At 47.6% G+C, this 24,714-nt stretch overlaps 1 protein-coding gene across 2 annotated transcripts in view; it reads left to right on the top strand.

Annotated features, from left to right (window-relative positions):
• Nucleotides 1-12,449: 12,449 nt before the first annotated feature.
• The window catches only part of aatkb (apoptosis-associated tyrosine kinase b), a 397,927-nt gene continuing 385,662 nt past the window's right edge, over nt 12,450-24,714 (top strand). For both annotated transcript variants that reach the window (XM_072483628.1, XM_072483625.1), the window contains exon 1: nt 12,450-12,471. The gene's annotated coding sequence lies outside the window, so the exon portion shown is untranslated. The remainder of the gene's footprint in view (nt 12,472-24,714) is intronic.

Genomic DNA, 24,714 nt, shown 5'->3' with positions numbered 1-24,714 from the left:
TGGGGTGGAGATATGATGCTCTTCCCAGGGGCCGGTGCAGACTTGATGGGCCGAATGGCCTCCTTCTGCATTGTAAATTCTATGATTTCTTCCCTTAAATATTTATCCAATTCTGCTTTTGATTGTGACCATGAATTTGTTTTTCTATCCCTAATCTCTTTCTTCGGTCTCGAAATTGTAACATGAAAGATTCCTTAGGGATGTTGGATGTAATCGATTTATAAACTAGTTCCTTCTAAATGTCCAAATAAGTGTTGGTCTACCTCCCCGTCTAGCATTGCGTTTACATGTTAAAATGGTAAAGATTTATGGCACCGAAGGAGACCATTTGGCCCATCATCGTAACGCCTGCCTGCTGGAAAAAAGGAATCCAGTCCGACCCTGCACTCTAGCTGTTGGTCCACAGGCCACTTCAAGCACTTAAGGTGCATATCTAAGTACTTTTCTAGTGCGATGAGGGTTTCTGCTGCTACCATCCTTTCCAACCCTAACTGTCCTCTGGGTGAAAAAGTGTCCTCATCATTCCTTTAACCTTTTGAACAATTGGTTTAAATTCAAAACTGGTTCGGAATGTAAAGCCCCCCCTCCTGCACCATCTCTGCATTCATCGACTGGCCTTTTACTTCTGTACTCACCTACACCCAGCACTGGAAGTATTCTGGCTATCTTTTAAGGTCCCAGTCACTCATTTCTTTCCTCGCTCGCTAAGATCCCTTTTCCTACTTGCTTCTTTGGTAGCATTGAGAGTACAACCTCTGACCTCTCCCTGCAGATTCTGCAACCGCACAGTGACATCCTTGACCCTGGCACCTGGGCGGCAACATACTGCCCTGTAGTCAAGGTGGCAGCTCCTGTCTGGTCCCCTGTCTACTCAATTTCTTACCACTTTTTTGGCCTAGCTTCTCTCCCAATGCCTGTGCAACTGAGTCATCCATGATGCCATGGACTATGTTCTGGATGTACACTCGAGGAGGAACCACCTTCAAGGGAGGGATGGGGCGGTTCTGCACTATCTGCCTGCTCCTCTTTGTCTGCCTGGCAGTCATCCATACTCTCTCTGACTGTGCACTCTTAAGCTGTAGGGTGACCACCTCCAGGAATGTGCTACCCACGTACCTCTCAGCCTGGTGGATGCCCTGCGGAGGCCCCAGCTGCTGCTCAAACTTCGAACACCGGATCTCAAGCTTTTTCATTGTGTGTGATTGTCCAGGATATGAGAAGCCTGTTGGGCTCCCCACACGGCCCAGGGTGTACATTTGACAGGACCAAGGTGCCCTGCCCTGCCTCTGTTGACTTGTTTAAATTGCCCAGAAATAAACTTGAGAATTGTCCCTGATCTGCACAAACAAACCTTCATCAGCGACTCACCGATCACTTTATGCTCTTTTACCTCCGGGCCCTCTCTCTCGTCCTTGTGCTGTGTCGATATTTTATTTCTGCTGTGCCATTTTCTCCCTCTGTTCCTGCTCGACCACGCTCAATCCTCGAGCCAGTTCCTGTGGCGTTCCTCACTCTTCCCCCCCCCCCCCCCCCCCCCCCTTCTCTCTGTGCCCTGTTGTGGGCCGAAGCGGTTTTGCTCCGTTTGCTGCTGAGAGACTGTGGGCTTTGTCCGGAGCTTGGGCCTGACCTGACACTGGGCCCTAGATTGGGCCTCGTCCCGTCCGATGAGGCTGTCGCATCTCATGCGAGACCTCCGGGTGCTCCGCTTTCCTCCCACAGTCCAAAGGTGTGCAGGTTAATGGGGTCACCAGGATAGAGCGTGGAGTGGGTCTAGGTAGGGTGCTCTTTCATTGGCTCGGTGCAGGCTCGATGGGCTGAACAGCCTCCTGCACTGTAGGAATTCTATTCTGTCACTGACTTTGGTTTCTCTTGTAGTCCAGTTAGTTTGCCAACATCCATTGCCAAATTTCATACGTGAATAATGCTCACATGACTGAGGTACCAGTTGGTAATTAGTAGCTATGGAGCTGCACTCCAGCGGTGAGTTTGAGCTTTCAGAACAGGAGAAAGCTGGGTCCAAAATGATTTTATAGGAGAGCTTTCAGGACATTAATTGAGGATTACCTTTTAGGCTTTGAAGGTTAGGAAAAAGCTGCATAACACACTGATTTCCCCCGAGCTTTGTTATGTATCCTAGACATTGGGCTTGATCGCCTGTGCAATAGTTCATCCAACGAATGAGAGATGGGTCAGCCGTAAGCTGCAACTCCGACCGCAGCAATAACTTTGGAGCGCTCCGGAGGACCTGCTAATCGAGTACAGTAGCTGGAGAATGGGACATTACAGGGTGAGGGAGATCGGGTTTGACATATACCGGCTGAAAGTCGGGAAGGAACGGGTTGCGGGGGCCTGGAATTGGCAGGATGTCAAGAGGTTTCCAAATGAAACACTGCAGCCAACTAGCACACTCAGCTCCTTCCGCAAGACAATCACTTCGATGGAGCCTGAGTGAGGTGTTACACCCACAAAACAAGGCACAAAGGGCAAGCAGGCATCAATAAAAACAGTCGAAGATGGTGCTAAATATTTAATTGTCAGTGTTTCTTTTATAACCCGCATGGGTCTTACAGGGTAGGAATGATCCACTACCCCGTGGAGCTTGCAGAGTATGAGCTCCCCCGATAAGGGGGCAGGGGACTGTTAAGGGGTCATCTGCACTCGAAACGTTAGCTCTTTTCTCTCCCTACAGATGCTGCCAGACCTGCTGAAATAGAATATAGAACATACAGTGCAGAAGGAGGCCATTCAGCCCATCGAGTCTGCACCGACCCACTTAAGGCCCCATTTCCACCCTATCCCCGTAACCCAATAACCCCATCTCGCCTTTTTGGTCACTAAGGGCAATTTATCATGGCCAGAAGGTGGCAATAAATGCCATTTGAGGATCTGAGCGTGAAGGCACTTTTGAAGGTGTGATTTTCAGTTTTAGGAAATGTAATCCTTGGAGTGTACCTTGCATTAGTGCCTGGGGCACCTGTTATCTCATTTTTATTTTCTTGGTTTTCCCTGGCTTCAGTAATGTGCACAATGTGATTAAGGATCAAACACCAGGCTATGACTACCTCAAGGCGTGGTAATAGTGGAGAGACTTGTATTTGTGGCAATTATCTTCCCATTGCCACCCAGTTGCTTCAAAGTCCCACTGCTCCATTTGACGATTCAGTAACAGAAATGTCACTGTATCTGCTGTTTGCTTCTGCCACAGCTGTTGTAACCATGTCTCCAGTCATGGCACAGTAAGAAGTCTTACAACACCAGGTTGAAGTCCAACAGGTTTGTTTGGAATCACTAGTTTTCAGAGCGTAGCTCCTTCATACAGCCATGGTCTGAGGGGTAACATCTCCCAATTTTGCAGCTTCTTCAAGTGAGGATGGAGCAGGTGACCGCCTTAGTGACAGCTTTGCGAGGGTTTCCAGGGGAAAAGGCAATGATCACATGACACCCTGAGATTGAAGGAAAAGAACCTGCTTTGCTTCTGCTACGACACGGCTTGGTCAGCAGGGGCCAAAATAGGTGCAAATGATGACCTCCTGAATGCAAAACAATGTTCAGTCGAATTTCCTCACTCCCCTCACACTAATGTTATTATTCATCACAGCAAGTGTTGGCATCATTGACCCCATTGAATAATAATTGTTTCACACTGTCACTCTGCAGCAGCTGTGCGAGTGATGTTTTTCCTTAACGGGAAGCTGTTTTTGGTCCCAAAACACATTCTGCCCACCACACAGTTGAGCAATGTGGTGTATGTGTCTCTGTGCCGGTGTAATGCCAGATATTTCGGCCATACATCCCAACGATTGGTTGATTGAATCAAACAGCATGTTTCTTTGATTGTTCGTAATAGGCAGACTACAGACCGCATTAAACCAGCCCATGCTTGCAAAACCCAAAGCAAAATGTCTATTGTTAGTTGTGATTCTGCGATTGGGCAGCGCTTGTGAACAATTCTGAATGCGGCACTAGCTACACCAACAACTAATTTAAGATTATCAGTGGAGCTCATCATCTCGCTCATTTACATTTGTTGGAAGCGACATTCATTCATACAACGGGACCCGTTCTCTGCAAACAAAATCTGCACACAGTCATGAACACAGCCCAGTCCATCCGCCTCCCATCCATTGACTCTGTCTATACCTCCCACTACCTTGGGAGCAGCATAATCAAAGACCCCGCCCACCCAGGTTATTCTCTTTTCCAACTTCTTCCATTAGGCAGAAGATACAAAAGTCTGAGAACACACACTAACAGAGTCAAAAACAGCTTCTTCGCCAATGTTACCAGACTCCTAAACGACCCTCTTATGGACTGAACTGGACTGATCTGATCTCTTCACACATTTTCTCTACTGAGTAGTACTAGACTCCTGTATGCTTCACCGGCCTGTGTCTATATATTTACATTGTGTATTTATGTTTGCCCTATGTATTTTGCTCATGTACGGAATGATCTGTCTGATCTGTACACAACAATACTTTTCACTGTACCTCAGTACACGTGACAATAAACAAATCCAAATCCAACAAAAGGAATATATTGAAGCCTTGTGCCTTTTGTAAATTTCCCAGGAGCCCTTGGGGAGCCTGTAGTTCCCTGTTGCTAGCTCCATGTCAACACCTCAGCCAATCAGAGTCAACTTGCCAACCAGTCAACACCCTTCTGTTGTGTAACAATGTGCTATTTTGAAATTTGGCATTCTTGCATTTGTCCTGATGAGTGCCTGATGAAAAGCTTTGAAAATATGTCTCTCTTTTCAGCAATTCTGAATAATAGTTCTGAGATTGCCCTGGTAGACCTGTAGATAGCAAATTAACCAAACACTGTACATGTTGCCTGGGAGAATCTGATGCACAAAATTGATGTTGTCTGTTCATTGTCCTGTAAGGATGATAGTTCCCCTCTGCAGTCTTCCTCAGGAGGATAGGAAGACCCTGTAACAACCTCCGTCTCCTTCGGCACATCTCTTCTATTAATTTCCAGGGAGCTGTGCCCGGTACGGTGTGCTAGCTTTGTTGCTTGGGAATGGGACCTGATTTTTTTGCATTGTGCACCCATCTAATCTCAAAGGCAACCTGTTCCTACTCTTGCAGGTCCTCCTCTGCCATGCACAGTGCTGGTGGAGTGCTGAATTCAATCCCATATTCTGTGCAGAGGGGGCTAAAAAAAAAATTCCCCCTAAAATGAGTCACCTTTTAATCTCTGACCGCACCTGTTCAATGAGGGATGAGAAGGCATTGGATATAGAACATGCTAGCATTAGAATATGTTGTGCTGTGTTCTTGATTTGCTGTCAAGACCGTAATGAGTTACTGAGTGGAATACAGAGATGTTGTTAGATACAACTTTATTGTACAAGTTTTGGAAATGCACATGAAGTGAGGGTGAATCGGCATTCATTGAATGGCTGCCTGGCGGTGCTCAAAAACTGGAGCCCTTAGCCATGAGACCGCAGCACTGATCCATGTGGCACCTCACTAGGTACAGTTTGCCAACCCTGAAATTTACCCATTTAGCCTGACTCTTCCTGTGGGTAGGCCGATCCCTAACCATGCTAATATATCACCCCCAAGATTATGAGCTCTTATCCCGAGCAGTATGGTAGCTTCTCGAGTGCCTTTTGCAAATCCAAATACACTGCATCTACTGGTTCTCCTTTATCCACCCTGCTTGTTAATTCCTCATTTGGGGTATCAGCCCTTAAAACACCTAGAAAGCCCTCACTTACCAAACCCCCCCGTTAAGTAATCTGTAGAAGATTGATCTCTTCCATTTGAAAATATATATCTATAAAAATGCACTGATCTGGAAATGTAACACCGCAGTTGAGAGGTGTAATGATGGCAGGTGGAAGCATGTGATTAAAAAGAAAGGTTGAGAGCTGTTGAGCAGGTGTTGTGGAGCATTTTCTGAGTGAATTTTTACACTAATCTCACAGAGGTTGCAGTAAAAATAGAAGAATTGAGAGATATGCTTTAGAACATTGTGGCCCTGTGACATCAGCCAGTATTATTCCTGCAGCCCATTGCACCATCTGCAAAATAGTCTTTGTTTTAGCCTGAGAGCAACCGGAGAATACTAATTGGAATATAATAACAGGCAAAACGAGAAGAGACATCTCTACTGTCTCTGGCCAGACTAAAAAGCCAAACATTGCAGTATCCCTTATACCCCTAATCCAAATACCTATTCGACTTCTTATTGAATTTGCCAGCAGCATCCCTTCGTACTGTCTTCCCTCCCTCCCTCCATTTTTCTTTTTTTTGTTTTATTCATTCATGTGGTCTGGGCGTCGTCTAGCAAGGCCAGCATTTATTGCCCATCCCTAATTGCCCTTGAACTCAGTGGTTTGCCGGGCCATTTCAGAGGGCACTTAAGAGTCAACCACATTGCTGAGGGTCTGGGGGTCACGTATTATTATGAGTTATTGTATTGCATAGAATAATAGATGGGATGAATTGCAAATCTCTATGGTGATCACTCCGTCTAATATGTAGCACTGGGAGGACATGGGGTGAGATTGAAGTCGCCATAACCAACAAGGTCAATCTTTCAGGGAATTTAAATACTAAAATATCTAAGAGCGTATCATGCTTCCAACACAACTGTTGGTAACAGGCGTACTTTATCCATAATATTTGCTGCATATTTTTTTATAAGTTTTTGCTTCACCTATTCTTGGGGCTGAATTTTCCCATCGGAGGCACCTCCCCCGGTGGCGGAGCAAAATGTCACAGACATCGGCGGGATCGGAAGATCCGGGCCAGGATTCTCCAAAATCTCGCTGTTGACGCCGGCGTCTAAACTGGCGCGAGAGACGCCGCCGCCACCTACGGGCCTCCAGGCCCAGTCATTCTCCCCGGCCTCCGGGGGCGAGAACAGCGCTGGAGTGCTGTGCGCTGCTCCGGCGCCGAAAGCTGGCCCGCCACAGGTCCGCGCATGCCCCCCCCCCCCAACAGGACGGTCCCCACAGCCAGAACGCCGAGGTCCCGCCGGATAGGACATACGCAATGCCGACGGGACTCGGTGGGCACTCGGCCTGTCGAATGCGGAAAATCGTCACGGGAGCCGCTTTCAACGGTGGCGACCTGAGAATCGGCGTCCTGGCGTCGGAGCGGTGCGGCGGGATTCGTGAATTCTCCCCCGTGATTCTCTGACCCGGCACGGGGCTCGGAGAATCCTGGCCCCGGTGAGCCACCTCAGCGGCTGGAACGCATGCCGCGTATTTTCTGGGGGTGGCGGGGGCTGTGCGGATAATCCCGCCCTTGGTATAAATTCCCCTCTCGTTTCGGCTCACACACGGTCCCTTGATAAACGAGCTGCCAGAGGGCTTGTGCCGATTGTAATTCATTGAGGTGCGCTCGAGTAACCTCCTCCTGTTGGGTTGGGTTCAGGGACTCGAGCTGACGACTGAAGTATTAGCGCGGTGATATCAGTCAGTGTAGCCTCAGTGTTTCCATTAGTCCCACTTCCACATTCGGTTTTATAGAACAACAACAACTTATATTTATATAACACCTGTAAGGTAATAAAATGTCCCCAAGGTGCTTCACGGCAGCATTATTTTTAAAAAAGTAAGGCCGCATAAGAAGATATTAGGTCAGATGACTCGGAAGGCCAGTAGGCTGTAAGGAGTGTCTTAAAGGGGGAAAGCATGATAGAAGGGCAGAAAGGCATAGGGAGGGTACCCCAGATCTTGGGGCAAAGGCAACTGAAGGCACAGCCTCCGATTGTAGAGCGATTAAAATTGTGGATAGACAAGAGGCCAGAATTAGAGGAGTATCTTGGAAGGGCTGTGCGGCCAGAGGAGGTTACAGAGATCGCGAAGGACGAGGCCGGGGAGGGATTTGAAATCAAAGATGGGAATTTTACAGTCATAACCCACTACACGGGAACTACAGGGTGGGGATGATTGTCTTCCCCGTGTCTCTCGTGGAGTATGAGCTCCCTCATTATGGGGGCGGGGTAAACCCTATCTATATTGGAATCAAGGCCGGCCAGTTCGGCACTGGGAGCTGTGTGTAAATAATATAGCTTTGTAAATAAACCTACGTTTCTTTAGGACAAGTTAGTGTGGACGCTCCGTGACTCATAAAGCTTACAATCGCGTGGTGGTTTGACCGGGAGCCAGTGTGGGTCAGCAGGCCCAGCGGTGAGATAGGAAATGGAACTTGGAGCACATGGGCAGGTTTGTGGATGGCCTCCAGTATAGAGAGAGTAGATATATGGGAGACCAGCCAGGATTGTATCGGAATAGTTGAGATAACGAACCATGGAATCCCTACAGCGCAGAAAGAAGCTATTCGGCCCATCGGATCTGCACTCAACCTCTGAAAGAACATAGAACATACAGTGCAGAAGGAGGCCATTCGACCCATCGAATCTGCACCGACCCACTTAAACCCTCACTTGCACCCTATTCCCGTAACCCAATAACCCCTCTAACCTTTTTGGACACTAAAGGCAATTTATCGTGGCCAATCCACCTGACCTGCATATCTTTGGACGGTGGGTGGAAACCGGAGCAGCCGGAGGAAATCCACACATATGCGGGGCGGGGGGGGGGGGGGGGGGGGTGTGCAAACTCCACACAGACAGTGACCCAAGCCGGGAATCGAACCTGGGACCCTGGTGCTGTGAGGCAGCTGCACTAACCACTGTGCCACCTCGAAGGCGTGGATTTTTCTTTGAATAAGTATAACATAAGTCTAGGGTGTTTGCTAGAGCTGTTGGGGAGGGTTTAAACGAATATGGCAGGGGGATGGGAACAGATGCAGGAAGTTGGAAGGTAGTAAAACAAAGACAGAAACAAAAGGCAGTAAGGGGGAAAGTGTAAGGCAGAGAAGCCATAGTCAAAAATCAAAAAGGGTAACAGTACAAGGTACAGTGACTGAGGGGAGCTCAGTGAATAGGACCAGTAATACTAAAAGGAATAAAACGGGAAGTAAAAACATCAATGGTAAGCGACGCAGCAGGTTGTTACATGAAGATATGGGTTCAACGACAAGGGAAATTAGGAGAAAAGTTAAGAGGAAATATAACTTGGGAGAGGTTATTGATCGAGGTGTTAAGATTCAAAACAGGTGAAAAGCCGACATAAGTGTACTTTACCTGAATGCTCGTCGTATTCGGAATAAGGTAAATGAGTTGATGGCGCAAATCATCGTGAATGACTATGATTTAGTGGCCATTACTGAAACATGGTTAAAGGATGGTCACGACTGGGAGTTAAATATCCAAGGGTATAAAACTATTCGGAAGGACAGAGTGGATGGTAAGGGAGGTGGTGTAGCTTTGTTATTTAAGGATGACATCCGGGCAACAGTAAGGGATGACATCGGTGCTATGGAGGATAAGATTGAATCCATTTGGGTGAAAATCAGGAATAGTGAGGCGAAAAAGTCACTGATAGGAGTAGTCTATAGGCCACCAAATAGTAACATTGTGGTGGGGCAGGCAACAAACAAAGAAATAACTGATGCATGTAGAAATGGTACAGCAGTTATCATGGGGGATTTTAATCAACATGTCGATTGGTTTAACCAGGTCGGTCAAGGCAGCCTTGAGGAGGAGTTTATAGAATGTATCCGCGATAGTTTCCTAGAACCGTATGTAATGGAACCTACGAGGGAACAAGCGGTCCTAGATCTGTCCTGTGTAATGAGACAGGATTGATTCATGATCTCATAGTTAGGGATCCTCTCGGAAGGAGCGATCACAATATGGTGGAATTTAAAATACAGATGGAGGGTGAGAAGGTAAAATCAAACACTAGTGTTTTGTGCTTAAACAAAGGAGATTACAAAGGGATGAGAGAAGAACTAGCTAAGGTAGACTGGGAGCAAAGACTTTATGGTGAAACAGTTGAGGAATAGTGGAGAACCTTCCAAGCGATTTTTCACGGTGCTCAGCAAAGGTTTATACCAACAAAAAGGAAGGACGGTAGAAAGAGGGAAAATTGACCGTGGATATCTAAGGAAATAAGGGAGAGTATCAAATTGAAGGAAAAAGCATACAAAGTGGCAAAGATTAGTGGGAGACTAGAGGACTGGGAAATCTTTAGGGGGCAACAGAAAGCTACTAAAAAAGCTATAAAGAAGAGTAAGATAGATTATGAGAGTAAACTTGCTCAGAATATAAAAATAGACAGTAAAAGTTTCTACAAATATATAAAATAAAAAAGAGTAAATATTGGTCCTTTGGAGGATGAGAAGGGAGATTTAATAATGGGAGATGAGGAAACGGCTGAGGAACTGAACAGGTTTTTTGGGTCGGTCTTCACAGTGGAAGACACAAATAACATGCCAGTGACTGATAGAAATGAGGCTATGACAGGTGAGGACCTTGAGAGGATTGTTATCATTAAGGAGGTAGTAATGGGCAAGCTAATGGGGCTAAAGGTAGACACGTCTCCTGGCCCTGATGGAATGCATCCCCAGAGTGCTAAAAGAGATGGCTAGGGAAATTGGAAATGCACTAGTGATAATTTACAAAAATTCACTAGACTCTGTAGTGGTCCCGGCGGATTGGAAATTAGCAAATGTGACACCACTGTTTAAAAAAGGAGGTAGGCAGAAAGCGGGTAATTATAGGCCAGTGAGCTTAACTTCGGTCGTAGGGAAGATGCTGGAATCTATCATCAAGGAAGAAATAGCGAGGCATCGGGATGGAAATTATCCCATTGGGCAGACACAGCATGGGTTCATAAAGGGCAGGGCGTGCCTAGCTAATTTAGTGGAATTTTTTGAGGACATTACCAGAGCGGTAGGTAACGGGGAGCCAATGGATGTGGTATATCTGGATTTCCAGAAAGCCTTTGACAAGGTGCCACACAAAAGGTTGCTGCATAAGATAAAGATGCATGGCATTAAGGGTAAAGTAGTAGCATGGATAGAGGATTGGTTAATTAATAGAAAGCAAAGAGTGGGGATTAATGAATGTTTCTCTGGTTGGCAATCAGTAGCTAGTGGTGTAGCTCAGGGATCAGTGTTGGGCCCACAATTGTTCACAATTTACTTAGATGATTTGGAGTTGGGGACCAAGGGCAATGTGTCCAAGTTTGCAGACGACACTAAGATGAGTGGCAAAGCAAAAAGTGCAGAGGATACTGGAAGTCTGCAGAGGGATTTGGATTGGCTAAGTGAATGGGCTAGCGTCTGGCAGATAGAATACAATGTTGACAAATGTGAGGTTATCCATTTTGGTAGGAATAACAACAAAAGGGATTATTATTTAAATGATAAAATATTAAAACATGCTGCTGTGCAGAGAGACCTGGGTGTGCTAGTGCATGAGTCGCAAAAAGTTGGTTTACAGGTGCAACAGGTGATTAAGAAGGCAAATGGAATTTTGTCCTTCATTGCTAGAGGGGTGGAGTTTAAGACTAGGGAGGTTATGCTGCAATTGTATAAGGTGTTAGTGAGGCCACACCTGGAGTATTGTGTTCAGTTTTGTTCTCCTTACTTGAGAAAGTACGAACTGGCACTTGAGGGTGTGCAGAGGAGATTCACTAGGTTAATCCCAGAGCTGAAGGGGTTGGATTACGAGGAGAGGTTGAGTAGACTGGGACTGTACTCGTTGGAATTTAGAAGGATGAGGGGGGATCTTATAGAAACATATAAAATTATGAAGGGAAATAGAAAGGATAGATGCGGGCAGGTTGTTTCCACTGGCGGGTGAAAGCAGAACTAGGGGGCATAGCCTCAAAATAAGGGGAAGTAGATTTAGGACTGAGTTTCGGAGGAACTTCTTCACCCAAAGGGTTGTGAATCTATGGAATTCCTTGCCCAGTGAAGCAGTAGAGGCTCCTTCATTAAATGTTTTTAAGATAAAGATAGATAGTTTTTGAAGAATAAAGGGATTAAGGGTTATGGTGTTTGGGCCGGAAAGTGGAGCTGAGTCCACAAAAGATCAGCCATGATCTCATTGAATGGCGGAGCAGGCTCAAGGGGCCAGATGGCCTACTCCTGCTCCTAGTTCTTATGTTCTTATAACTCACATTACACACATTTAACAATCCCTCCCTCAACCCGAACACAATTCATGAACTAATGAAACCCCCCCCCCACTTTTTGCTGCCGACTGAGGCTAATTCCTTCAACTGAGATATGAAAGTCCAGCCACCTATTGTGGAACCCCCTTCTCATTCCTTCTTAAGCTGAATGTTTGGATGAGGACCGAAATGCATCGGTTTATTGATGGGCTTCGAATGGTTTGCAATTGGGATGCTGATTGCATCCACAATAATTTAAAGAAAAAAGTGCCAAAGTTGTGTTTTGCGGAAATATATGTTGCTCCGAGAGCTGCATAAATCCTTGTACTCTCGTGGGAATAATGAACAGTTTCATTACCTCCGGACAAGTTTTTTTTATTATAAACCCAGCAGGAAGGAAAATACTAATTTTTTTTTTTTTTGTTTGTCTTTTGCACTTGTGACTGGATCAGGCCATTGGACCTCGGGGCAGCGAGGAGGTGAGTGCAGAAAGTATTTCAGATTTAAAATCAGATCTGCTGCATGAATGTTGGCCACGGCACAGCCTGAGGGGAAAACAGTGTGGAAAAATTGGGGTATATTCAAGAGCCTTGTGGAAAATTCTCTACTATCTATGTTTGACACAGTTGTGCCGTTTATGAAAGTGTATGAAAAAAGGCCCTGCCTCATCCTCTCACCTCTATTATGGATCAGGTCATTTGGTGAAATCCTTTTCCCTTTCTGTGGCCCGACCTTTGCGATAAGGTCTGAGTGTGACCCATCGTGTTTTGCAAAGAGCAGTTAAGATTTTTCAAGGGTCGCCCATGTGGCAAAGTGTGTCAATTCAAAGTGTGTCAATTCAAAGTGTGTCAATTCAAAGTGTGTCAATTCCATCCACTGTTATGCCGTGTAATGATGTGGAGGTGGTGGCGTTGGACTGGGGTGAGCACAGTAAGAAGTCTTACAACACCAGGTTAAAGTCCACCAGGTTTGTTCCAAATCACTAGCTTTCGGAGCACTGCTCCTTCCTCAGGTGAATGAAGAGGTAGGTTCCAGAAACATATACATAGACAAAGTCAAAGATGCGACAATCGCCAGGCAGGAATGTTCCCTTTCAGTCGGGGAACACTTCAGCAGTCAAGCGTTCTCCAAGGCGGCCTTCAGGACGCGCGACAACGCAAAATCGCTGAGCAGAAACTACCAACTGTCCTGGCTTGAGACAATTCACACCTCTTTAACCTGAGGTTACCCCCTCTCTCTGGATCTGTAAAGACTTAATTACCTGCAAAGATTCTCATTCAAAGCATTGTCTTGCATCTTTGACTTTGTCTATATATATATATATATATGTTGGACTTTAACCTGTTGTAAGACTTCTTACTGTGATCCCATTTCATAGAATCGCTGCAGTGCTGAAGGGGGCCATTCAGCCCATCGATCTGCACCGACCCTCTGGAAGATCACCCTATCTAGAGCATACTCCCCCGACTCATCACCATCATCCCATTGCCCCACCTAACCTGCACATCTTTGGACACTAAGGAGCAATTTAGCACTGCCTATCCATCTAACCTGCACATCTTTGGACACCGAAGGGCAATTTAGCATAGCCAATCCACGTAACCTGCACATCTTTGGACTGTGGGAGGAAACCGGAGCATCCGGAGGAAACCACGTACACACTGGGAGGACGTGCAAACTCCAGACGGACAGTGACCCGAGGCCGGAATTGAACCGGGTCCCTGGCTCTGGGAGGCAGCAGTGCTAACCACTGTCCAATTGGTCATCATTGAATTTTTATCTGGTATTTGACCACGAGGTAGATTGAACCAGCAAATGCCACCTCTGTAAACATGTGTTCTGTCAACGTAAACACGCTTGTAGCTGGCAGTGAAGTTGCGGAGCAGTCAGTTCGCTGTGATTTCTTTGTCTTTCCTTGGGTGAGTCGCTCCCACCACTCATTGACCTGAAACAACGAGTGAACCATGTTGGTGTGGGAGAGGCATGGCAGATAGACCTACATTTACATCTCATGATCATCGGACCTCTCAGTTTATTTTCCCTTTATTCCTCCTTCATAAAGACTTCATTAGTAAGGCCAGCATTTATTACCCTTCACTAATTGCCCCTGAACTGAGGGGCTTGCTCGGCCATTTGAATATCAGCCCCACTGCTGTGTCTGGAGTCACATGTAGGCCAGACCAGGTAAGACCATAAGACAGAGGAGCAGAATTAGGCCACTCAGCCCATCGAGTCTGCTCCGCCATTCAATCATGGCTGATATTTTCTCATCCCCATTCTCCTGCATTCTCCCCATAACCCCTGATCCCCCTATTAATCAAGAACCTATCTATCTCTGTCTTAAAGACACCGCCACAGCCTTCTGCGGCAATGAGTTCCACAGATTCACCACCCTCTGGCTGAAGAAATTCCTCCTCATCTCTGTTTTAAAATATTGTCCCTTTAGTCTGAGATGATGTCCTCTTGTTCTAGTTTCCAGTAAGGATGGCAGATTTCCTTCCCTAAAGGACATTAGTGAACCAGATGAGTTTATTACAACTTTTGAAGACAGTTGATGCTAGCTTTATGTTCCAGATTTTATTAATTGAATTTAAATTCCACCAGCTGCCATGGTGGGATTTGAACCCATGTCTCCTCCAGGATCATTGCCACTACAGCACCATCTCCCCTATGTCGGGGGGGGGGGGGGGGGGGGGGGGATTTTTGAAGTGTAGTCACACTTTTAACATAGAATCATGACAACCAATTTGCACGTGGCAATGTCCCATCGTGCTATAATGACTATATCATCTGTTTTTATGAGGGTTGATTGAGAGAATGAATTTGGTTGAACATTAGGGAAGAGGCAGATGGGGCCTCATTTAAACACCTCACCTGAAAGACGGCACCTCCAACAGGGCTGCATTTCCTCAGTACTGCACCGCAATGTCCGTCTGAACTTTCGTGCTCAGCTCCTGGAGTCGGAATTGAACCCACGTTTCTCAGAGCTGAGCGGGCTACCAACTAAATCACAGCTGACACTAAAGGGAATTCGGGAACAATTTTTAAACAATTGACAGTTGTGTGACAGTCGTTTTTAATGGTGTCAAGTTTCTACTTCGAATTTGAAAAAAAAAAACTCCAATCCCACCATAGAGGTTTTGAGTATTTGAACCCTTCTGAATGATAATGAGAAAAGATTACTGGATAACTACCCAATGACATAACCAATATTTGCTGTAGGAGCTCTGTGGAGGGCAGTATTGTGGCCTGAGTACTGGGCCTCCACCATTGCATTGGTGCTACGCGTATTGTACTTTGGTGGCGAAATGACAATGTGACTGGCCTAGTAATCTGGAGGCCAAGGTCAATGCTCTGGGGACACAGGTTCAAATCCCACTGGCTGATAGAATTTCAATTAGATTAAAGTCTGGAATTGAAAGCCAGTAATGGTTACTTTAATAAAGGCCAGGGGAGTCAGAAGAGTAAACGTAATATTTACACGGGGCCCGTTTGAACCTCACCGGGTCCTCTCTCTGTGTCGGTCGGTTGTTATTTGGCCGACCTTTGATACAACATGGTTGTCAGCCCCGTAGTTAGCGGGGGAGCTCGTACTCCTCGAGCACATGGGGAAAACACTCAAACCTGCCCCATGTGTCCCATGCATGTTATTACAGTGACCATGAAACTATCATCGATTGTTATAAAAAACTCATCTGGATCACTAATGTCCTTTAGAGAAGGGAATCTGCCATCCATATCTGGTTTGGCCTACATGTGATTCCAGAGCTGTGGTGGGCAACCTAAGCTGGGGAGTGGGCCACATGGGTGGTCCTCCTTAATTTGAGTGGGCCAAAATATTGAAATCGGGGCTTGTTCACTAATCATGACCACATTAATAAGATTGAATACATTTAATACACTTGAATATTTCATTTGAATATTTCATAATGAGTTGGAGAAAGTGCTAAATTATTTATATATTAATAGAACGGTCATCAACTTCAAGTGGTAAAAACAAAATAAATATTTACACTTTGGGCGCAGAGGGAGCGCACGGCGCTCACTGTCAATGTTGTGAGCAATCCGCAGGCTCCTCACTTCACTCGCCCTCGCTTTTACGTGCGAATCACTTCATAGCGGCAGGAGAAAAACTACACGGACGGAAACCACCGGAATGTGGCAATCCTGAGCTTGGGCAACGGTCAACAAAATGTCTCATGGGTCGCACTCAGAACCCAGGTGGGCCGCATGTGCCCCCTGGATTGCCCACCACTGCTCCAGACCTACAGCAATGTGGTTCACTCTTAAATTCCCTCAAAAATAATAATAATCTTTATTAGTGTCACACGTAGGCTTACATTAACACTACAATGAAGTTACTGTGAAAATTCCTCGTCGTCACATTCCGGCACCTGTTCGGGTACACTGAGGGAATATTCACAATGTCAAAATTACTTAACAAGCACTTCTTTGGGGACTTGTGGGAGGAAACCGGAGCGCCCAGAGGAAACCCACGCAGACACAGGGAGAACGTGCAGACTCCGCAGAGACAGTGACCCGAGCCAGAAATCGAACCCGGGTCCCTGGAGCTGTGAAGCAACAGTGCTAACCAGTAGGCCCCATCGTCTAACAGGTCACTCAGCTCTCGCCTTGGTGGTGCTGTGCGCATCGGATGAAGGCTGCCCATTTTGTGCGTGTCTTTAAGGTTCTTCTCCCTATGGATTAGGGTTCCCTTGTGGCTAAAGCCAGAGTGATTATCCTTTCTCTCCTGGTGTAGATGGGAGTAATGTGTTGCCCAGGTTGGGACTGGATAGGTGTCGGCTTGGCAGGGTGTAGGTGTTGGGGTTGTGTGAAAGATCCCAGGGTCATATTCTTCTGAGTTAGTTTTACTTTGTGTAGGCGGTAGGCTAGGCCAGATCGGGTGCCGTTGTCCCCAGGGATCGGTGGTGCCCTCCTCTGAGGGCACCTGTGGCGGGGAGCTCGGAAGGGCTGGGTTTGGCATCCGGGTGGCTGGAGATTTGGGGATGGGTTGAGCATTATGCCTGATAGGTATCCTGCTTCTTGTTCCCTAGGGTAGTAGGGATGTACCCTTGTTGTTTGGATGGCCGCCTCTTCGTCAACATGTGTCCGGCGTTTGTATGAGAAGATGGGGTTTTGAGTTGGTTGCTGATTTCCTGTCATCTGTGTGTTTAGTTCTGATGGTTTCAGTTCTTTCTTGTGAGAGGCCTTGGAGAGGCCTTGGAGAGGCCTTGGAGGGGCCTTGTGAGAGGCCTTGGAGGGGCCTTGTGAGAGGCCTTGGAGAGGCCTTGGAGAGGCCTTGGAGAGGCCTTGTGAGAGGCCTTGTGAGAGGCCTTGGAGAGGCCTTGGAGGGGCTTCTTCTGCTGTGTCCCTCACTTTGCACTTGCTTTCCCCTGAGATACACAAGGTGAAATTTTGCCTTGGCCTGTGTGGAAGATGGTTGGGACTCGATGTTCTGCAGATTAGGAGTAGGTCCACCTTGAGCGCTCACTGAGACCTTTTGGGGGGGTGGGGGGAAGGGGAGTGTCTTGATGGCACACTCTGTCCCCGGGACGGGGCTCCCCTTTTTGACTGGGACCAAAGTTATCCTCACTTAAATGCCTGGCCTTGTGGTTATTCTTTCATCCCCCTTGGGTGTATATAGTTTGCTTGCTGGTCCCTTTTGGTTGTTGGGCACCCAACGTATGCCATGGACCTGGGGAATGGGTTGATTCTGGTAGCTCTGGTCTTTACTGTTTTTTTCTTTTTCTGTGGGAGGCGCTAGAACTAAGAATAACTTGGACCTGTTGCTGTTGGCCCTACCTTCATAATTTTGTAGCCATATGGTTGTTGTCTGTTCTGTCCTGGGCCTGGATGGGGGTTGGATTGGGTTGATGGGGTAATATAATTCCCTCTTAGTGCCGGGGTACACCTGAACTTTCCTGTGTCCTATTTTGTAGTGATGGGGATGATGTATCTGTGTGTTGTTGACTACCGGATCCTACATCGATGACTTTTTTTGTTTCTGTTTTGCTCTGTTGCGATATTTGTAAATATCCAATAAAAAATATATTTAAAAAAACAATTATGGACATTGGATTCATAAAGCCACTAAAAGAAATAATATTTTGTGATAGACAGGGCAGAAGTTTCTAATTTTTGGGGGGCAGAGTGGCACAGCAGGCGGGGAAGGTGGGAGTGGAAGCTGTTGTATTTTTAGGCCCATCGAGAAAAAAAGTGGACCACGTTTATTGTGGTCACCTTATTTTGGCTCTGAAGCTGTAATTTCTACTGTACCCTCTGCACCGTGGGATTAGACGAGGACGGGTGGGGGGGAAACGTGTGTGGAGCATGGATCTGTTGCTCTGAACGACCTATTTCTGTGTTGTAAGTATTTCTGGAACACTCTGGCTCCCTGGGCTATGCAGAAGCAAACGCAACGAGGATCAAGTTGTGCTCGGTCTGCCAAGGCCTCACCAATGTCATTCTGCAACCAAGCCGGGTACCTCTTTGACAAAGAGTCACCCAGACTCTCGAAACGTTCACTTCCTTCTCTCTCCACGGATGCTGTCAGACCCGCTGAGATTGTTCAGTATTTTCAGTATTTGGTTCGGATACCAGCATCTGCAGTAATTTGTTTTAATCCTGATTACTTCTGTTAGGAAAATAAAGGGAGGTTTAATGGATTTATATTTGTATTGGTAAACATTAGAAATAAGGTATAGTTTTAAGAAGGTTTAATTTAATGTTTCTGTGTCTGGAAGGGTAAAACACATAGTTATATTAATGTTGGACAAAGTATTTGTATGTGTGGGAGTTGGTTAAGTTCCAACTGTGTTGGAGAGCTTAGAGGGCAGCACAAGTGGATAGCACTGTGGCTTTGCAGTGCCAGGGTCCCAGGTTCGATTCCCCGCAGGGTCACTGTCTGTGCGGAGTCTGTACGTTCTCCCCATGTCTGCGTGGGTTTCCTCCCACAGTCCAAAGATGTGCAGGTTAGGTGGATTGGCCATGATAAATTGCCCTTAGTGACCAAAAAGGTTAGGAGGGGTTATTGGGTTACGGGGATGGGGTGGAAGTGAGGGCTTAAGTGGTCGGTGCAGACTCGATAGGCCGAATGGCCTCCTTCTGTACTGTATGTTCTATGTGTTTCTATTGTGCTTGGAGAGGGCTGCAGGGTGGAAAATAAATAGTCATAGCAGGGGTGTTGCATAGCAACAGGAGGCCACCTTACTTTGTTCTTAGTTTTAATTGGAAGCCAGAGCAGTTGTGGACAGGTCACTGAGGAGTGAACAGCTTTCAGCTCTGCCTGCAAGAGCTGGACCGGACAAGGGGGTTGCAAGCTTCCTAAGGAACAAGGTACAGTCCAGATAACCAGGGAATTAGGACAGAAAGAATATTTAAGAGAACAGTGACACAATGCAGAAGGAGACCATTCGGCCCATTGAGTCTGCACCAACCCTCTGAAAGAGCACCCGACCTAAGCCTACACCCCCCCCAACCATTTTGGACACTAAGGGGCAATTTGGACTTTGGGAGGAAACTGTAAAATCCGGAAACCCATGCAGACACAGGAAGGAACGTACAATCTTCACACAGACAGTCAGCCAAGGTCGGAATTGAACCCGGGTCCGTGGTGCTGTGAGGCAGCAGTGCTAGCCACCGTGCCGCCTATTGTTCAAAAGAATTCAAGAAAGGTGAAACAAAGCGTTTTGAGTAAAAGAAACATTTGCAGTGACTAGATTTAAAGTGGGGCAGAAGATTTCAAAGGTGGATGAAATTTTTGTTGTCATTTTAATAAGAGTCTGGGAATTGAAAGTTAAAGGAATTGTGAGCAGTTTGCTCAGCAACCAGGGCAAAGGGGATGGTGTAAAATCCTGGACCGAATTTTCTGTTAAAGGTAGAACGCTGAAACTTTGTTGAAAACTGCAATCCGGAAAACCTGGACTGGATTTCAGAATGCAAACTTCTAAGGAAAAGCATTGTTATTGTGAAAGAAGATCTTAAAACGTGTTTTGGGAGTGGTAATACGGTAATCATCTGGGGAGATTATAAGAAGTACACAGATACTAACTTGGGTTCAAAGCCTGGTGTGTGCGATGTTGTGTGCTTAAAAGGGATTTTCTGTGTTCCTTAGTACTTTGTGTTAATCTTAAAATCTGTGTGTATTTGTTAATCTAAAAGGGTAGTAAAGGAGTATTGTATAATAATCCAACTTTCACGTTTAATAAACATTTTTTCTTGCTGTTGAACTGATTAGCAGTCCTGTGACTCAGTTCCTCCATGTGTTATTAAAACAAGGTAAAGTTATTGGGCAGGATTCACCATTGCCCGATGGCGATATCGTAATTGGCGATCGGGTGGAGAATCCCTTCTGATGCCCAAATCGTTGGCATCGCCGGTTTGACGCCGATTTTCTATCCTCCTCCCCCTCCGCAATGGTGTCATCGTGTCGTTGGAACGGCGTTGGCGTGTCACCTGAAGGCCCTCCCCCGATGCTCCACCCACGATGGGCCAGGTTCCCGACCGCATGGGGGACGTGTGATCGCAGCGAATTCGGCGTGGCGGGTGAGGATCGTGTCCAGCGCCAGAACAGTCAGCCAGGAGTCGTGCTACTGGCTGAGGGCGTTTCCGCGAGGGCTGCGGGGATTGGTGGGGGGTGGCCAGGGGGTTGCCCAGGAGCAGTATTTGGCAGATCAGGTCCACGCACGGTCGGCGCGATATATGGCGTGACCGCTGCAGGTCGTCGCTGTGCGCATGCGCGGCCACGGACCCGGCTGTTCTCTAGTCGCTTGTGTCGTGGGCGCAGGATCGGTGAGGGTTTGGTGCCGAGTTTGGCGTCATAAAACGCCACAGTTCCCACGCATGCGTCGGCTCTTAGCCTCAAAATCGGAGAATCCAGCCCACGGTCTTTAGAGCCAGGTTCCATTCTGGGAATTTCCTGTCCAGTTATAACACCAACTGGGATTGTAACACTTCCCAGGAATAAGTCACCTGTTACCTCCCATCCCGCCTCAGAACAGGATGTCTGAGATTGAAGCAGTAAAGGAATGAAAGGCTCACTTGCCTCCTTAAATTCTTGACACCTTGGTGCTTCACTGCACTTTTGCACAACGTCACTGGTTGTCATTTGCCTCATGGACGTCTTAGGGGAAACCTATTTTCCAGAGAAAGCAACATCGGATGTTCGGAAGACTGAGGTGAGGCGGCATGATGGTGAATTGCTCTTAAACCAGAAATGGTTAGCTGCGAGTGTTTGTCTATCATTCAACCGCCCTGATTTGGGAATATTTTGGCTGTTCCCTCACCTTTGCTGGGTCAAAGTTCTGGAACCCACCCCCCCCCTACCCTAACAGCACAGTGGGTGTACCTACACCACATGGACTGCAGTGGTTCAGAAAGGCAGCTCACCACCCCTTCTCCAGGGCAACTCTAAAAAAAAAAATTACAAGAACAGTTTTAGATTGACACTTTAGAAAGATGGGCCATTTGCTTTCACTCATTTTTACAATACCCCTTTACATTTCATTTCCATTACAGAAATCAATGCACATTTACCATCAGTTACCGTAAAACTTCAGCTAACCCAGGCTCAAAAGTATAGATTTCTCTCGATAACTCTCTGGAGAGCCTTGAATGTAATCTTTAATTACAATTACTATTTGTCTTCCGAATTGCAATGACAAAATGGAACCATAATGATTTTTGGGTAAAGGATGTGAACTGGTTGTCATTGTCCTGGTCCTGCAACATCTTGATGTTTACATTCTCATCCTTATTTCCAAACTCCTCCAGGGCCTCTCCCCTCCCTATCTCTCTCATTTCTCCCAACCCCACTGTAGTGATCTCTATGTGCATGTACACAAGGGGTTAATGTGTAATCAGTAGCACCACATGATCACTAGAGGGCCGGACCAACAGGGATATAAAAGGCAACCACATTGGGTCTCTGGGCTCTCTTGGGTACACTGTGACCAGGGCAATAGCAGACAAGTTCAGATGGCTAGTGGAGTTACGTATAGTTACCGTAGTTAGATCTTGTTAACCTTATCACTAGTATCAAAGTTAAAGTAAAGAACTCATGCAATTATTGTTATAGTTACTCAATAAACCTTTTGTTACTACTGGACGAGTTTGAGTCTTCTTCATCGAGATTCAGAAGGCCTCATCATGAAACAAGATTTGAGTAGCACATGTTACCTACCACGCAGGTAACAAAACACCCACAACCCTCCGACATATCTTCGTTACTCAAATTCTGGCCTCTTCAGCACCCCTGAGTTTAATCGTGCGACCATTGGTGGCCGTACCTCCAGTTAACCGGACTCTGCGTTCTGGGGTTCCCTTCCTGAATTTTGGCCCCCTCTCTATCTCTCTCTCTCCACTGCTAAGACACTCTTAAAACTAGAGTTTGATCATCTCTCCAACTATCTCCTTCTTTGGCTCAGTGTCGTATTTTGTTTGAGACCCTCCTGTGAAGCACCCGGGACATCTTATTACATTAAAGGTGCGATGTAAGTATAAGTTGTTGTTGTTCTCGCTAAGTTGGTTTTACAGAGCGGGATTCACCACGTCATTCACACTTTCTCGAATGAGTGGACATGTCCTGCACCGTACACGTTGACCTAAACGGGGGTTGCATTGGAGACGGAGAATTGATGATGCACCAAGGTCCGAACTTGGATTGCTCAGAAATCTCGGCCATGTGGATGTGGGAGTGATTTCCACGGAGAGGGTGGGGCGACACGGCTGACCAACAATAGCTCAGTACAGATGCATCGGCAAAGGACTTGCTGATTCCTATTGTGGAGGCAGGAAGGAGGTCACCATCCTGCCGTTATCTCATCCGGCTGTTATCGTGGAGTTGAAGATCCGGGTGCCAAATTTGAAGGTCACCCAGGCACCCTCCACTGCACTGTCCCTCCCCGGGTACCCTGCACCGTCCCTCCCTGAGCACCCTGCACTGTCCCTCCTCGGGCACCCTGCACTGTCCCTCCCCGGGCACCCTGCACCGTCCCTCCCCGGGCACCCTGCACTGTCCCTCCCCGGGCACCCTGCACTGTCCCTCCCCGGGCACCCTGCACTGTCCCTCCCCGGGCACCCTGCACTGTCCCTCCCCGGGCACCCTGCACCCTCCCTCCCCGGGCACCCTGCACCGTCCCTCCCCGGGCACCCTGCACTGTCCCTCCCCGGGCACCCTGCACTGTCCCTCCCCGGGTACCCTGCACTGTCCCTCCCAGGCACTCTGCACTGTCCCTCCCCAGGCACCCTGCACTGTCGTTCACCCCACCCCCCCCCCCCCCCCCCCCCCCCCCCCCCCGGACACCCTGCACCATCCTTCCCCGGACACCCTGCACCGTCCCTCCGCAGTCGGGCCGCGCCGGTTGGCGGGACCCCCGCTCAATTCTCCGGCCCGGATGTGCCGAAGTCCCGCCCAGAAATTGCCTGTCCCGCCGGCGTAAATTAAACCTGGTATTTACCAGCGGGACCAGGCGGCGTGGGCGGGCTCCGGGGTCCTGGGGGGGCGGGGCGATCTGACCCCGGGGGGTGCCCCCACGGTGGCCTGGCCCGCGATCGAGGCCCACCGATCCGCGGGCAGGCCTGTGCCGTGGGGCCACTCTTTCCCTTCCGCCTCCGCCACGGCCTCCACCATGGCGGAGGAGGAAGTGACTCTCCCCACTGCGCATGCGCGGGAAACTGTCGGCGCCCGCTGATGCTCCCGCGCATGCGCCGGGAAACTGTCAGCGGCCGCTGACGCTCCAGCGCATGCGCCGCATTTCCGCGCCAGCTGGCGGGGCAACAAATGCCATTTCCGCCAGCTGGCGGGGCGGAAATCCCTCCAGCGTCGGCCTAGCCCCTCAATGTTGGGGCTCGGCCCCCAAAGATGCGGAGCATTCCGCACCTTTGGGCCGGCGCGATGCCCGTCTGATTGGCGCCGTTTTTGGAGCCAGTCGGCGGACATCGCGCCGTTGGGGGAGAATTTCTCCCCAGGTTCAAAACCAAATTTGGCAATTGGATTGGATATTAAAGAGTCCGATTAGACTGAGTGTGTGAAAGTTACTTTAGGAATGGTGGTCACTGTGCTGCTGGAGCTGAGAGTGGGAGCAGTAGTTGGGCTAGCCGAATAGTGGAAATATTCTGGAATTTTGAAATGATTATCTTCGTGGATGAAAGAATATTTCTGCAAATTATTTTCCGAAGAGATTAGCTGGTCTGTAATAGAACCTGTGATCAGCTAGATTGTATGTGTTCTGTAGAGGAGGGGTGAAGCTTGCAACACAAAATATGTTTGGTTTTGAAATAATTCACCTCCCCCACCCCCCCAGTATTTGTTTAGAATATTTGGGGGTGGAGAGTGTTCAGCAGGTTGCTGTTCCTTTATTACCTTTTATTCTTTGTGCATTACACAACTCCTTGTGCGTTGCCTAGAAAAGTATTTATTTGTGCTATTTATGTGGCTTTCAAGCAAAAAGGATTAGGTGTTGAATATTTCACGACTGCCTGTCATCAGCTCCTACAGCAGTCCTTCAGCTATTCATGGTGAAGGATTTTCAGGTTTCTGGTCAACCCTCTCCTAGCTGCATGCAGATGGGAATGTGGAACTCGAAGCACCAGCAGATCAACCAAGATCTTAGTGGAGCAGGCTCGAGGGGCCGAATGGCCTACTCCTGCGCCTATTTCATATGTTCACATGCGTGGAGAATCGGATTCTTGAGTGCGAGGCGTGTTAAAGTAGCTTCTCTCTT

The sequence above is a fragment of the Scyliorhinus torazame genome, chromosome 18, assembly GCF_047496885.1.
Source record: "Scyliorhinus torazame isolate Kashiwa2021f chromosome 18, sScyTor2.1, whole genome shotgun sequence".
Lineage (NCBI taxonomy): Eukaryota > Metazoa > Chordata > Chondrichthyes > Carcharhiniformes > Scyliorhinidae > Scyliorhinus > Scyliorhinus torazame.
This window is presented reverse-complemented; position numbering and strand designations above follow the sequence as displayed.